This window comes from Hordeum vulgare, chromosome 7H, assembly GCF_904849725.1.
Source record: "Hordeum vulgare subsp. vulgare chromosome 7H, MorexV3_pseudomolecules_assembly, whole genome shotgun sequence".
NCBI classification, from domain to species: domain Eukaryota; kingdom Viridiplantae; phylum Streptophyta; class Magnoliopsida; order Poales; family Poaceae; genus Hordeum; species Hordeum vulgare.
Genome location: NC_058524.1, coordinates 28,782,189 through 28,795,463, shown reverse-complemented (window position 1 = coordinate 28,795,463; position 13,275 = coordinate 28,782,189).

Below are 13,275 nucleotides of genomic sequence, written 5' to 3'. Positions count from 1 at the left end.
AGTTAATGATGATGATCATGAAACTCCAGTTCAAGTTTCTGTTGAACCACGCAGGTCGACGAGATCACGCGCTGCTCCAGAGTGGTACGGTAATCCCGTCTTATCAATCATGTTGTTAGACAACAATGAACCTGCAAATTATGAAGAAGCAATGGTGGGCCCAGATTCCAACAAATGGCTGGAAGCCATGAAATCCGAGATAGGATCCATGTATGAGAACAAAGTGTGGACTTTGGAGATGCTACCTGAGGGCCGCAAGGCTATTCAGAACAAATGGATCTTTAAGAAGAAGACGGACGCTGACGGTAATGTAACCGTTTATAAAGCTCGACTTGTGGCAAAGGGGTTTTCACAAGTTCTAGGAGTTGACTACGATGAGACTTTCTCACCCGTAGTGATGCTTAAGTCCGTCAGAATCATGTTAGCAATAGCTGCATTATTCGATTATGAAATCTGGCAGATGGATGTTCAAACGGCGTTCCTTAACGGTTTCCTTAAGGAAGAGTTGTATATGATGCAACCCGAAGGTTTTGTCGATCCTAAAAATGCTGACAAGGTGTGCAAGCTCCAGCGATCCATTTATGGACTGGTGCAAGCATCTCGGAGTTGGAACAAACGCTTTGATGAGGTGATCAGAGCATTTGGGTTTATACAAGTGGTTGGAGAATCCTGTATTTACAAGAAAGTGAGTGGGAGCTCTGTGGCGTTTCTAATATTATATGTGGATGACATATTACTGATTGGAAACAACGTAGAGCTTTTGGAGAGCATAAAAGGTTACTTGAATAAAAGTTTCTCTATGAAGGACCTAGGAGAAGCTGCTTACATTCTAGGCATTAAGATCTATAGGGATAGATCAAAACGCCTGATAGGACTTTCACAAAGCACATACCTTGATAAAGTTTTGAAGAGGTTCAAAATGCAACAGTCCAAGAAAGGGTTCTTGCCAGTGTTACAAGGTACGAGATTGAGTAAGACTCACTGCCCAGCAACTGATGAAGATAGAGAGCATATGCGTTCCGTCCCCTATGCTTCAGCCATAGGCTCTATCATGTATGCAATGCTGTGCACTAGACCGGATGTTAGCCTGGCCATAAGTATGGCAGGTAGGTTCCAGAGTAATCCAGGAGTGGATCACTGGACGGCGGTCAAGAATATCCTGAAGTACCTGAAAAGGACTAAGGAGATGTTTCTCGTGTATGGAGGTGACGAAGAGCTCGCCGTAAAAGGTTACGTCGATGCAAGCTTTGACACAGATCCGGACGACTCTAAGTCGCAAACCGGATACGTATTTATTCTTAATGGGGGTGCAGTAAGCTGGTGCAGTTCCAAGCAAAGCGTCGTAGCAGATTCTACATGTGAAGCGGAGTACATGGCTGCCTCGGAGGCGGCTAAGGAGGGTGTCTGGATGAAGCAGTTCATGACGGATCTTGGAGTGGTGCCAAGTGCACTGGATCCAATAACCTTGTTCTGTGACAACACTGGTGCCATTGCCTTAGCAAAGGAACCAAGGTTTCACAAGAAGACCAGACACATCAAACGACGCTTCAACCTCATCCGCGACTACGTCGAGGAGGAGGACGTAAATATATGCAAAGTGCACACGGATCTGAATGTAGCAGACCCGCTGACTAAGCCTCTTCCACGGCCAAAACATGATCGACACCAGAACTGTATGGGTGTTAGATTTATTACAATGTAATTCACATGGTGATGTGAGGGCTAGATTATTGACTCTAGTGCAAGTGGGAGACTGTTGGAATTATGCCCTAGAGGCAATAATAAATGTATGGTTATTATCATAATTCCTGTATCAAGATAATAGTTTATTATCCATGCTATAATTGTATTGAATGAAGACTCATTTACATGTGTGGATACGTAGACAAAACACCGTCCCTAGCATGCCTCTAGTTGGCTAGCCAGTTGATCGATGATAGTCAGTGTCTTCTGATTATGAACAAGGTGTTGTTGCTTGATAACTGGATCACGTCATTGGGAGAATCACGTGATGGACTAGACCCAAACTAATAGACGTAGCATGTTGATCGTGTCATTTTGTTGCTACTGTTTTCTGCGTGTCAAGTATTTATTCCTATGACCATGAGATCATATAACTCATTGACACCGGAGGAATGCTTTGTGTGTATCAAACGTCGCAACGTAACTGGGTGACTATAAAGATGCTCTACAGGTATCTCCGAAGGTGTTAGTTGAGTTAGTATGGATCAAGACTGGGATTTTTCACTCCGTGTGACGGAGAGGTATCTCGGGGCCCACTCGGTAATACAACATCACACACAAGCCTTGCAAGCAATGTAACTTAGTGTAAGTTGCGGGATCTTGTATTACGGAACGAGTAAAGAGACTTGCCGGTAAACGAGGTTGAAATAGGTATACGGATACTGACGATCGAATCTCGGGCAAGTAACATACCGAAGGACAAAGGGAATGACATACGGGATTATACGAATCCTTGGCACTGAGGTTCAAACAATAAGATCTTCGTAGAATATGTAGGATCCAATATGGGCATCCAGGTCCCGCTGTTGGATATTGACCGAGGAGTCTCTCGGGTCATGTCTACATAGTTCTCGAACCCGCAGGGTCTGCACACTTAAGGTTCGACGTTGTTTTATGCGTATTTGAGTTATATGGTTGGTTACCGAATGTTGTTGGGTGTCCCGGATGAGATCACAGACGTCACGAGGGTTTCCGGAATAGTCCGGAAACGAAGATTGATATATAGGATGACCTCATTTGATTACCGGAAGGTTTTCGGAGTTACCGGGAATGTACCGGGAATGACGAATGGGTTCCGGGAGTTCACCGGAGGGGGGCAACCCGCTTCGGGGAAGCCCATAGGCATTTGGGGGGGTCACACCAGCCCTTAGTGGGCTGGTGGGACAGCCCACCAATCCCCTATGCGCCAAGAGAGAAAAATCAAAGGGAAGAAAAAAAAGGGAGAAGTGGGAAGGGGGAAGGACTCCCTCCCACCAAACCAAGTAGGACTCGGTTTGGGGGGGGGGGGGAGAGTCCTCCCCCCTGGCTCGGCCGACCCCTTGGGGATCCCTTGGACCCCAAGGCAAGGTCCCCCTCCCTCCTCCTATATATATGGGGCTTTTAGGGCAGATTTGAGACGACTTTCTCACGGCTGCCCGACCACATACCTCCATAGTTTTTCCTCTAGATCGTGTTTCTGCGGAGCTCGGGCGGAGCCCTGCTGAGACAAGATCATCACCAACCTCCGGAGCGCCGTCACGCTGCCGGAGAACTCTTCTACCTCTCCGTCTCTCTTGCTGGATCAAGAAGGCCGAGATCATCGTCGAGCTGTATGTGTGCTGAACGCGGAGGTGCCGTCCGTTCGGTACTAGATCGTGGGACTGATCGCGGGATTGTTCGCGGGGCGGATCGAGGGACGTGAGGACGTTCCACTACATCAACCGCGTTCTCTAACGCTTCTGCTGTACGATCTACAAGGGTACGTAGATCACTCATCCCCTCTCGTAGATGGACATCACCATGATAGGTCTTCGTGCGCGTAGGAAATTTTTTGTTTCCCATGCGACGTTCCCCAACAGGAGGCTCGTCCAACTACAGAATGCTTTGCCTGATCACCCTCTTAAGAAGAATGAGATACTTGATATCCTCTTTAACGGACTTACCGATGCCTCTAGAGACCACCTAGATAGTTGTGCCGGTTGTGTTTTTAGGGAACGAACTGTAGAACAAGCTGAGTCTCTACTGAATAACCTCTTGATCAACGATAATGCTTGGACTATTCCCGAACCACCTCCTAAGCCAACTCCTAAGAAAATAGGTATTCTATTCCTCAGTCCCGAAGATATGCAAGAAGCCAAGAAATCTATGCAAGAGAAAGGCATTAGATCGGAAGATGTCAAAAATCTACCACCTATCGAAGAGATCCACGGTCTCAATAACCCGATACAGGTAGTAGAAGTGAATTCCGTGCGTAGGTTTGACGAGAGTGATATTCCTTTTAATAAACCTGCTAGCCTATGCTTTGATGAATTTGACAACTTTGTTGCCAAACAACAGAGTTTCAATGATTATGTTAGCAGACATTTGGAACAAAGTACTCGTATGCTTAGTCATTTAAGTGCTTGTGTAGACAGAAATGTCAATGCTCTAAAGCTTCTAAGTAAACATGCCTCTATGATTACTACTCAGGTAGAACAAGTACTTAAAGCTCGGAATGACCTGCACAATGAATTAAATGACAACGCTGTCAAAGTCATTACCAGAGGAGGCAAAATGACTCAGGAACCTTTGTATCCCGAAGTTCATCCTAAGAGAATTGATCAAGATTCTCAAGGAATCAATGCTGATACACCTAGTCATCCTAAGGAGAAGAAGAAGGATGATAGAAACCTGCACGCCAGTTCACCAAATACTATCACACCTGAGGAACCTAATGATATTTCTCCGTCTGATGCGGAAACACAATCAGGTGATGAACATGAACCTGGTGACAATGTGGACAGTGATGTTCATAATAATGCTCAACCTAGCCATGATGAGGATGTGGAGATTGAACCTACGGTTAATCCTGATAATCCACAACCTAAGAGATACGACAAGAATGACTTTACTGCTAGGAAGCATGGTAAAGAAAGAGAGCCATGGGTTCAGAGACCTATGCCCCTTCCTCCTAAGACATCCAAGAAAAAGGATGACAAGGATTTTGAGCGCTTCGTTGAGATGATAAGATCCGTCTTTCTGTAGATGCGATTAACTGATATGCTCAAGATGTCTCCGTACTCCAAGTACATGAAAGATATCGTGACTAATAAACGGAAGATACCAGATCTTGATATCTCCACCATGCTTGCCAATTACACTTTCAAAGGTGGAACTCCTAAGAAACTTGGTGATCCCGGAGTGCCCACTATACCTTGCTATATTAAAGGAAACTACGTAAGAACTACCTTATGTGACCTTGGAGCCGGTGTTAGTGTTATGCCGCTTTCTCTTTATCGTAGACTTGAATTGGATAAGTTGACACCCACTGAAATTTCTCTGCAAATGGCCGACAAATCAACTGCTTTCCCTATCGGCGTTTGCGAGGATGTGCCTGTTGTGGTTGCTAATACCACTATCTTAACAGACTTTGTTATCTTGGATATTCCCGAGGACGATGCCATGGCTATCATCCTCGGAAGACCCTTTTAAAACACCGTAGGGGCTGTTATAGATTGCAACAAAGGCAATGTCACTTTCCATGTCAACGATAATGAGCACACAGTGCACTTTCCGAAGAAACGATATCCAGTACATTGCATCAATGCTATCGAAAAGACTTCATCGATTCTCATTGGGAGCTTTGAATGCCCTATTCCTCGTGTCAAGATGAAGTATGATTTGCTTGTTGGGGAGATTCATATCCCCATTGAGGTGACTTAGTGGCTATTCAAAAATTCTCCGTTCTCTCTTGCGATTCGAGAAAGTTTTGTCATAAGGACTTGATCAATCCCATTGACGGATTTCTTTCGATGACCATGAGACGGATGAATCAAAGAGTCACATACCTCTGTTTTGAGTTTTCCTTCTCTGTTGCTTAGAAGAAAAATGATATAATTAGTTTAGCTTTTCCTGTTTTCTGTTCTAGCGTCCCGGAGAAAAATACCTCGAAAATAGAAGTTCTCCGATGGTCCTGAAAATTTAGTATGATTTTTTCTGGAATTTTTGAAAATTTTTGGGCCTGAGAGCTGGTCAGGGGGCCTGACCAGTGGGCCACAAGCCCCCCCACCGCTACCTACCCCATGGTGGCGGGGTGCAAGCTTGTGGGGCCCACAGGAACCCCCTCCAGTCATTCCAGCTCTCAGCCTCTTCTTCCACCTCGAGAAAAAATTGTTTCGCAGCTCAAACCCGTGTTCTTTCTCATTTGGCTGTGATTTTCGATCTCCTTGCTCAAAGCACCATTCTCCGAACTGTTTTGGGGAAATTGCTCCTTGGTAAGTGACTCCTCCATTGGTCCAATTAATTTTTGCTCTAGTGCTTTATCCTTCGCGAATTCTAGCTACCTTGGTGACCTTGTTCTTGAGCTATAAATGTTGATTTTAGCTGGTTCCAAGTAGTTTTAGCGCGTGATACGGTCTCTAGGCACTAGTAGGAGTAGTTGCTACAAGGTGTGGTGGGTCTTTATTCACTTTTCTCTTGAACTTCAAAAATTTCAGCAAAAGGAAATTATGTTCAGGAGGAAGTTTCATGGTGGTTCCTCAAGTAAGAAGGGTCCTCGTCTCTCCTTTCGGGAGCCCGAACCTTTTCAACTAAGGGACGCGCCGGTGCAACCATGTGAATGGCCTTCCGATGAGTTCATGATCGAAGCAGGCTTCAAGGATGAGTTTGATGCACTTGCCCGCAATGCCGGGTTAGAAGAATTCCTCTCAGATAAATGTGAACAGTATGCTATGCTCACTGCCTCTTTTGTGCGTAGATTTAAATTTTTAGCTGGCCATGAATCATCCATACTGTTTGATCCGTACGATAAATCCTATACCGTGGATCTGGGGGATTTCAATAGGATTTGAAAGATACACGATGGAGGTAGTGTTATTGATCCTCCTAAGTCTTCGGTCAGAGACTTTGTCTCCAGTATAACTGTTGGAGAAACCAGAGATATCACGCAAGCCACCATAGGAAGCATCCATTTCCCTGCCTTGCACTACCTTTCCCTCTTCATAGGTAGGTGCATTAACGGCAAGGGTGCACATTGTCACCTATGCGCTTCCGATCTTAGTATCCTTAAGAGCACAGTAATAGGTGACAGGAGCTTCAATATGGGAGCTATTATAGCAAGGAGGCTGAATAAAAATGCCAGTGAGGGGGATTTCTTTGGTGGAGTTTATGCTACAGGCTTAGCAAATTTTCTAGGAGTATCCATCCGTTCAGAAGACCCTCCTCTCCGTACAGCCTACCTTGATCATGTCGCTCTAACACGCTACCAGTTCCTTGACAGAGATCATGGATCCCTCCTATACCGCTTGATATTTAACCGGCACGTGTTTTCCATATTAACCTTCCTGCTCCTGCTTTCTTTGACTTTCAGGTTAAACGAAGATACTACATAACCATAGGCGAGGCAGGTGAGTATGAGTGGGAGGCGACGGCTGCTCGACTTTGTGAGGCAGCTATTCAGGCAGTGGCCGCAGCATTCCCGTATAACACCCATTATGACTTTGGGTTTCGCCAGGATCATCCATGGGAGTAGACCAAGCTAGGCCAAAAGCCTAAGCTTGGCGGAGTCCGTGTTCTCACCGACTTTACATTCATGCTTATGCTTTCACTTTGTTAGCCGGTGTTCACACTTTGCCACTGTATTATCCATGTTAGTTTCTTTTCGTTTTCTTGTTTTCTTGTTTTGTGTCCTTTTGAGAAAACCCAAAAAGATTTTTCTTTCTTCTTTTGCTTGTTGGGAGCTTTCCGTGTAAATAGTTTTCTTTTTCTTTGTGTTAAGGTAGAAGACATTGGTTACAATGCTTAATGGTTCTTACATGCTTACCTGTTTAGCTTTCAAAGAGCCATATTATTTTGTCTTCTCCTTTGTGTTTGCCTGCGGATTCAGCTTAGTCCAATGCGCTTATTATTGTTCACATCGTTCGATCGTGCAAATGAAAGGCAACAATGATGATATATGATGAAGTGACTGAGACTGAAAAGCTGGTATGAACTCTATCTATTTTTTTTTTGTAAATATGACTAGCTTGTCGACCCAGATTTAGCTTTGTTGTGAGAGAACCATGTTTACAATGACAACTTATAGATCATAGTTTCTGATGCCATGCTTATTTAGCTGAGATCTTACAATGGTTTGTCTTGATTGCCAACATAGATTTTGAGATGACTATGATAGGATGGTATTCTCCTTTTGTCACGCCCAAGATGCGACCCTATCCTCAATTTGGCACGAGGGCCTCGTCAGGGATAGAAGCGCATCTCGTCGTGTCGCAAGAATGGATATCGTTACAAGTACATGTACTGAAAAGAAGAGATATATAAAGAGTTGGCTTACACTCGCCACAAGCTACATCATAGTCACATCAGTACATTACATAATCATCAAGAGTAAGAGCAGGGTCCGACTACGGACGAAAACAAATGACAAAAGAAGAACGACGTCCATCCTTGCTATCCCAGGCTGCCGGCCTGGAAACCATCCTAGATCGATGATGAAGAAGAAGAAGAAGCAACTCCAAATGAACAATCAACGCGCTCGCGTCAAGTAACCTTTACCTGTACCTGCAACTGGTGTTGTAGTAATCTGTGAGCCACAGGGGACTCAACAATCTCATTTCCAAAGGTATCAAGACTAGCAAAGCTTAAAGGGTGAGGTATGGTTAAGTGGTGAGGTTGCAGCAGCGGCTAAGCATATATTTGGTGGCTAACTTACGAGTACAAGAAATAAGAGGGGGAAGATCTACGCATAACGGACGTGAACTACTGATTATCAAATGAATGATCCTGAACACCTACCTACGTCAGACATAACCCCACCGTGTCCTCGATCAGAGAAGGAACTCACGAAAGAGACAGTCATGGTTACGCACACAGTTGGCATATTTTAATTAAGTTAACTTCAAGTTATCTAGAACCAGTATTAAACAAAGCTTCCACGTTGCCACATAACCGCGGGCACGGCTTTTCGAAAAGATTTAACCCTGCAGGGGTGCTCCAACTAGTCCATCACAAATTGCCACAAGCCGCATAGAAATCCTCTATCACGAAGCTTGTGATCTCGTCGGATTCCCTAGTGGAAAACGTCAACTCTGAGATTACCCAAAGCATCACCGGAATCCCGATGCACAAGATATTTCGTCAAAGGTAAAACTAACCCAGCAAGGCCGCCCGACGTGTCGACGATCCCGATAGGAGTCGCGTACCTCGTCCTCAGGACACGACGGATGGGTCACACTAGGAGAACCAAACCTCGGGTTGACCCACGGTGGCCCCGTAGTCTGCCAATTAATTTGGACCAACACTCATGCAGAGCACTCGCCCGGGGGCCGATTAAATTATCCTCGGGGTCCGGAAAGTCCCTATGCAATTTATTAGGTGATTAGGAAAATGTAGTACCAAAGTTGGGCCTTGCCAGACTAGTCTTAATCTAAAACGAATTATCAAGGGGGGTCCCCATAACAACCCCGATCGTGTTAGGAGTGCTCATTTATGGAACATAACACCGGTAGCCGAAAACTAAGGGGGCAAAGGTGGAACAAAACACCAGGCTAGAAAGGCCGAGCCTTCCACCTTTTACCAAGTATATAGGTGCATTAAATTAAATAGCATTTAAATATGGTGATATAACAAGGAACCCATGTTTTCACATGGAAGCAACTGCACCTGCAACTAGGAACGCTATCAATAGGGTTAAGCAAGCAGTAACATAGCCAATCAGTGGTTTGCTAGGTTGAATAGGTTGAATGTTTTCATGGCATTGTTGAGAGGCTGATATTTAACATGTGGTAGGCAACGAGTCATACGTCAGAAACGATAAAACTAGCATGGCAATGATAGTAATGGTATATGGGGAAATGGTCATCTTGCCTGAGATCCCGCTTGGAAGTAGAATGCCTCTGTGAAGCAGACGAACCAACGTAGTCGAACGGGTCCTCGCAATCCGACACGCTTGCGGAACTCTATCGAGACGGAGGAAACCGGAAACACAAATCAACACACGAAATTCACCACACGATGCACAACACATATGATGCATGGGCAGCTGAATATATGCAAGTCACGGCATGACAATTCACACAATCAAACACTACACATTAAGTGAAGTTCAATATGCAACGAGTTGCATATTGACGAAACTCAGCATATGAATTATTTAGTTCACTCCCGGTTATTTACACGGCAATATTAATGTTGTCAAACATGCAAGAGGTGAAGCGGAAATTAAACTACCTATGTAGACATTTTCAATGAGGTCAGAAATGACATATAGCATCTCCGAGACAACCTCACATGTTAATTTACAATTCTGTAGAGATCTGAATTAACACATTTAATTAGTTGTTAAACAGCAGAACAAATAGGTTCACGTGATTCTACGCGTCATTTCAAGCAATCTACACATAGAGAACATCTCCAACGGAGCTACGGATCAAAAGTTACAAGCACCACAAGATATGATGGCATGAATGCAATATGTGTGCAACGGCATCTACGAGCACTTCAACACATGCAACCAGCAAGAGAAAATGAAACTACACGAGATTCTAAGCAAGTTTCACGTAGGACACGATCAAATCGGAGCTACGGTTCAAAAGATACGAGCAAAACAAGAAATCACTACAATCTGCCAAAATCAGCCACATAGCATTTTCTACACCCCACAACTACGGCTACACAACTCCGATATGCTCAAGCAAGGCATGGAACGGAAGAGGGAAAGAAGCACTACTACAAACAACTAACAATAACTAGCATGGCATCATGGATCACTAGGGAAAGAAGTCACAAAAAGGCATCCCACTCACTATTTCAGACTTGGTGAAAATTACACCTCATGAAAGTGCAGTTTCCGATCTGAAGCAATATTGACAGAAGCAAAACCTATAGCTACAAGACTCCAAATGGCATGAAAATTTACAGCATGCAAGAGAGACACAAGGGGTAGAACTAACTCCATTGGACCAACCTCAAAAGAGCTACAGATCACAAGATACAAGCAAGACAAGACAGCAACAAAATATAACAGAATTCCAGACTTAGAAATATTTCAGCTCCTCCAAATCAACACTATTTCTAGCAACTTGAGAGAAAGCAAACCACACCTAAACATGCATTTCTATTGCAACCAAAAATACCAGGGGCTAGACAAAACATCCAAGATCAACTCTCTAGTTGACAACTCCATCAAACGGCGCACGGAATAAATCCTACGAAATAAACAAAAGGGCATCACGGCAAAATATCGCGCGAACTAACTTACTCAAAAGCCAAAACTAATTGCACGGAAAAATCCATGGGATTTTTCTACCCCGAAAACATATAAAATATGTGGGGTTACAACAAAAAATAAAGCCACACATAAATGCGGGAAAATAACCTATATACGGGAAAATAAACTAGAGGCAATTCCCTACACGTAAAAATACCAATGATCGCTCTAAAATACATGGAAAAATGATTCCTAAAACATGGACATTTCTAATACGGTATTCGGACTATTCGAACACGCGCGGAAAAATAACACGGGACAAAGACAATATAAACAGCACACATGTCTAGGCATTCGGCACGCAAAACTACATCAAGCAGAAATGCAAGTTGTAAATTCATAATCTACGCGAAATTCTACACGAGATACATATCTAAATCTTCGCGATCCGACTTACGGTTATTAAACTACGGGCGTTCTAATATCGTCTATTTTCTCGACTTATATATCCGAAAAAAATCCTAATTATCTAATGGGCCGAAACTACACATGGGCATACAGGGCACGGCGCAGGATACTAATAAACGCACATGGCGGGATTACCGGCTGCTCACCGTAGCTGGGCTCGGCCCAGGTTGCTGGGGAGGAAGAGGCGCTCGGCTGGGCCTTGGGGAGTCGCGACCCAAGAGAGGCGAGGTAGGGCGAGGCCGGCCCAGGGACGTGGCGCGGCCCACTGGCGCGACGCGAGCAGCGTACTCGCACGAGCGGTGGCTCCGTGCTCTGCTGCAACGTGGAGGCCGGCGGCGGCGGTCCCTGGGGGCTCGGCGAGCGAGGCCGTCGGCGGGATCCGAGGGGAAACGAGCCGATCTGGTCCGGCGGCGCTCGATCCGCCCCTTTCCAGCGAGGGCGAAGCCCTATGATGCGAGCTGCGCGTCCATGGCGCCCGGGACCTGCGAGGAAGAGAGAGAACGCCGGGAGATTAGGACAGCGGGGGAGAGGAGGAAGGAGGAGAGGGAGAGAGAGGCCGGGGGGACCTGGGGGAGCTCCGGCGACCAGCAAGGGTGGCGCGGCGGTCCGGCGACGGTGCTGGCCGGCGCATCTCGAGGCGCAGCGGCGGAAGGCGGCACGACGCGAGGCGCGGGAGCACGGGGCACGGGGGAGCCGGGGAGCACGGGAGGCGGCAGCGGATGGGCCTCGCCCGGGCCCGATTTGGGCCTGGCGGGCCGGCGGTGCCAGGGAGGAGAGAGGAGGAGGGCTGGCTGCGCTAGGGTTAGGTTTGGCACGGGAAACGAGGTAGGGGGAGAGGGGGCTGTCTAAAAATATGCTGGAGGGGGGTATTTATAGAGAAAAGAGGGGCTCGGTTAACCGGAATCGCGTTCCGGATCCAACCGCGGGGTCGGATTCGGACGTTTCCATACGCGGGAACGGTTACGTGGCCGTGTAGAGTGGATATCCGGAGACGAGAGGGAGAACGGGCGGCGCGACATGATTTTTAAAAACACCAACAGACGTCCGACGGATAACCGAAGACACTGCCGCTACGGTCGACTGTTCGGGTACCAGACGGACTCCGATCGCGACGAAATTCGACAGGCGGCCTAGCTATATTAAAATAAGATCGCACGTCAAATCTCAACCCGATCAGAGAAATTTTAACGCACACTTTTAAAACAGGGTTTCGACGATGCCGCGGGCGCATGCGTGTGCGGTCGGACTCAGAACGGACAACGACGAGAACCGGCAACTACTAACGAATGCAAGGTTTGAAAACTGGCGGCAACGGGATGCCGATGCAATGCTGATGATGCACATGATGCGATGATGATGCGACAAAAGAAAATACCCACATGACGAAAACGGAAAGAAAAGGGAATCTTCTAGAACGTCGGCATCGGGCTGTCACACCTTTGAATGTTTCAAGTGTCTTGACTTGGCGCATGTTCATGCATGTAGTTGAAACAAAATCAACATAGCCTCTGTGATGTTTGTGTTCATGGTGATTTATATCCTGTTCATACTTGCATTCCATGTTAGTCAAACTCATTGCATGTTGATGACTGTTGTCGCTCTCTAGTTGGTCGCTTCCCACTCTTTTACTAGCCTTCACTTGTACTAAGCGGGAATACTGTTTGTGCATCCACTTCCATGAACCCAATTTTATTTCCATGAGAGTCCACCATACCTACCTATTTGCGGTATCTACCTGCCGTTCCAAGTAAATATGCATGTGCCATTCTCTAAACCTTCAATAAATAAATCTGTTTTGCGTGCCCGAACCGCTCATGTGGTGACAGAGGGCTATTGGTTTCTTCCATGCTAGGAGTGTTGTCCTCGACATGTGATTATTCACAGTACTTCACGAGAAAGGG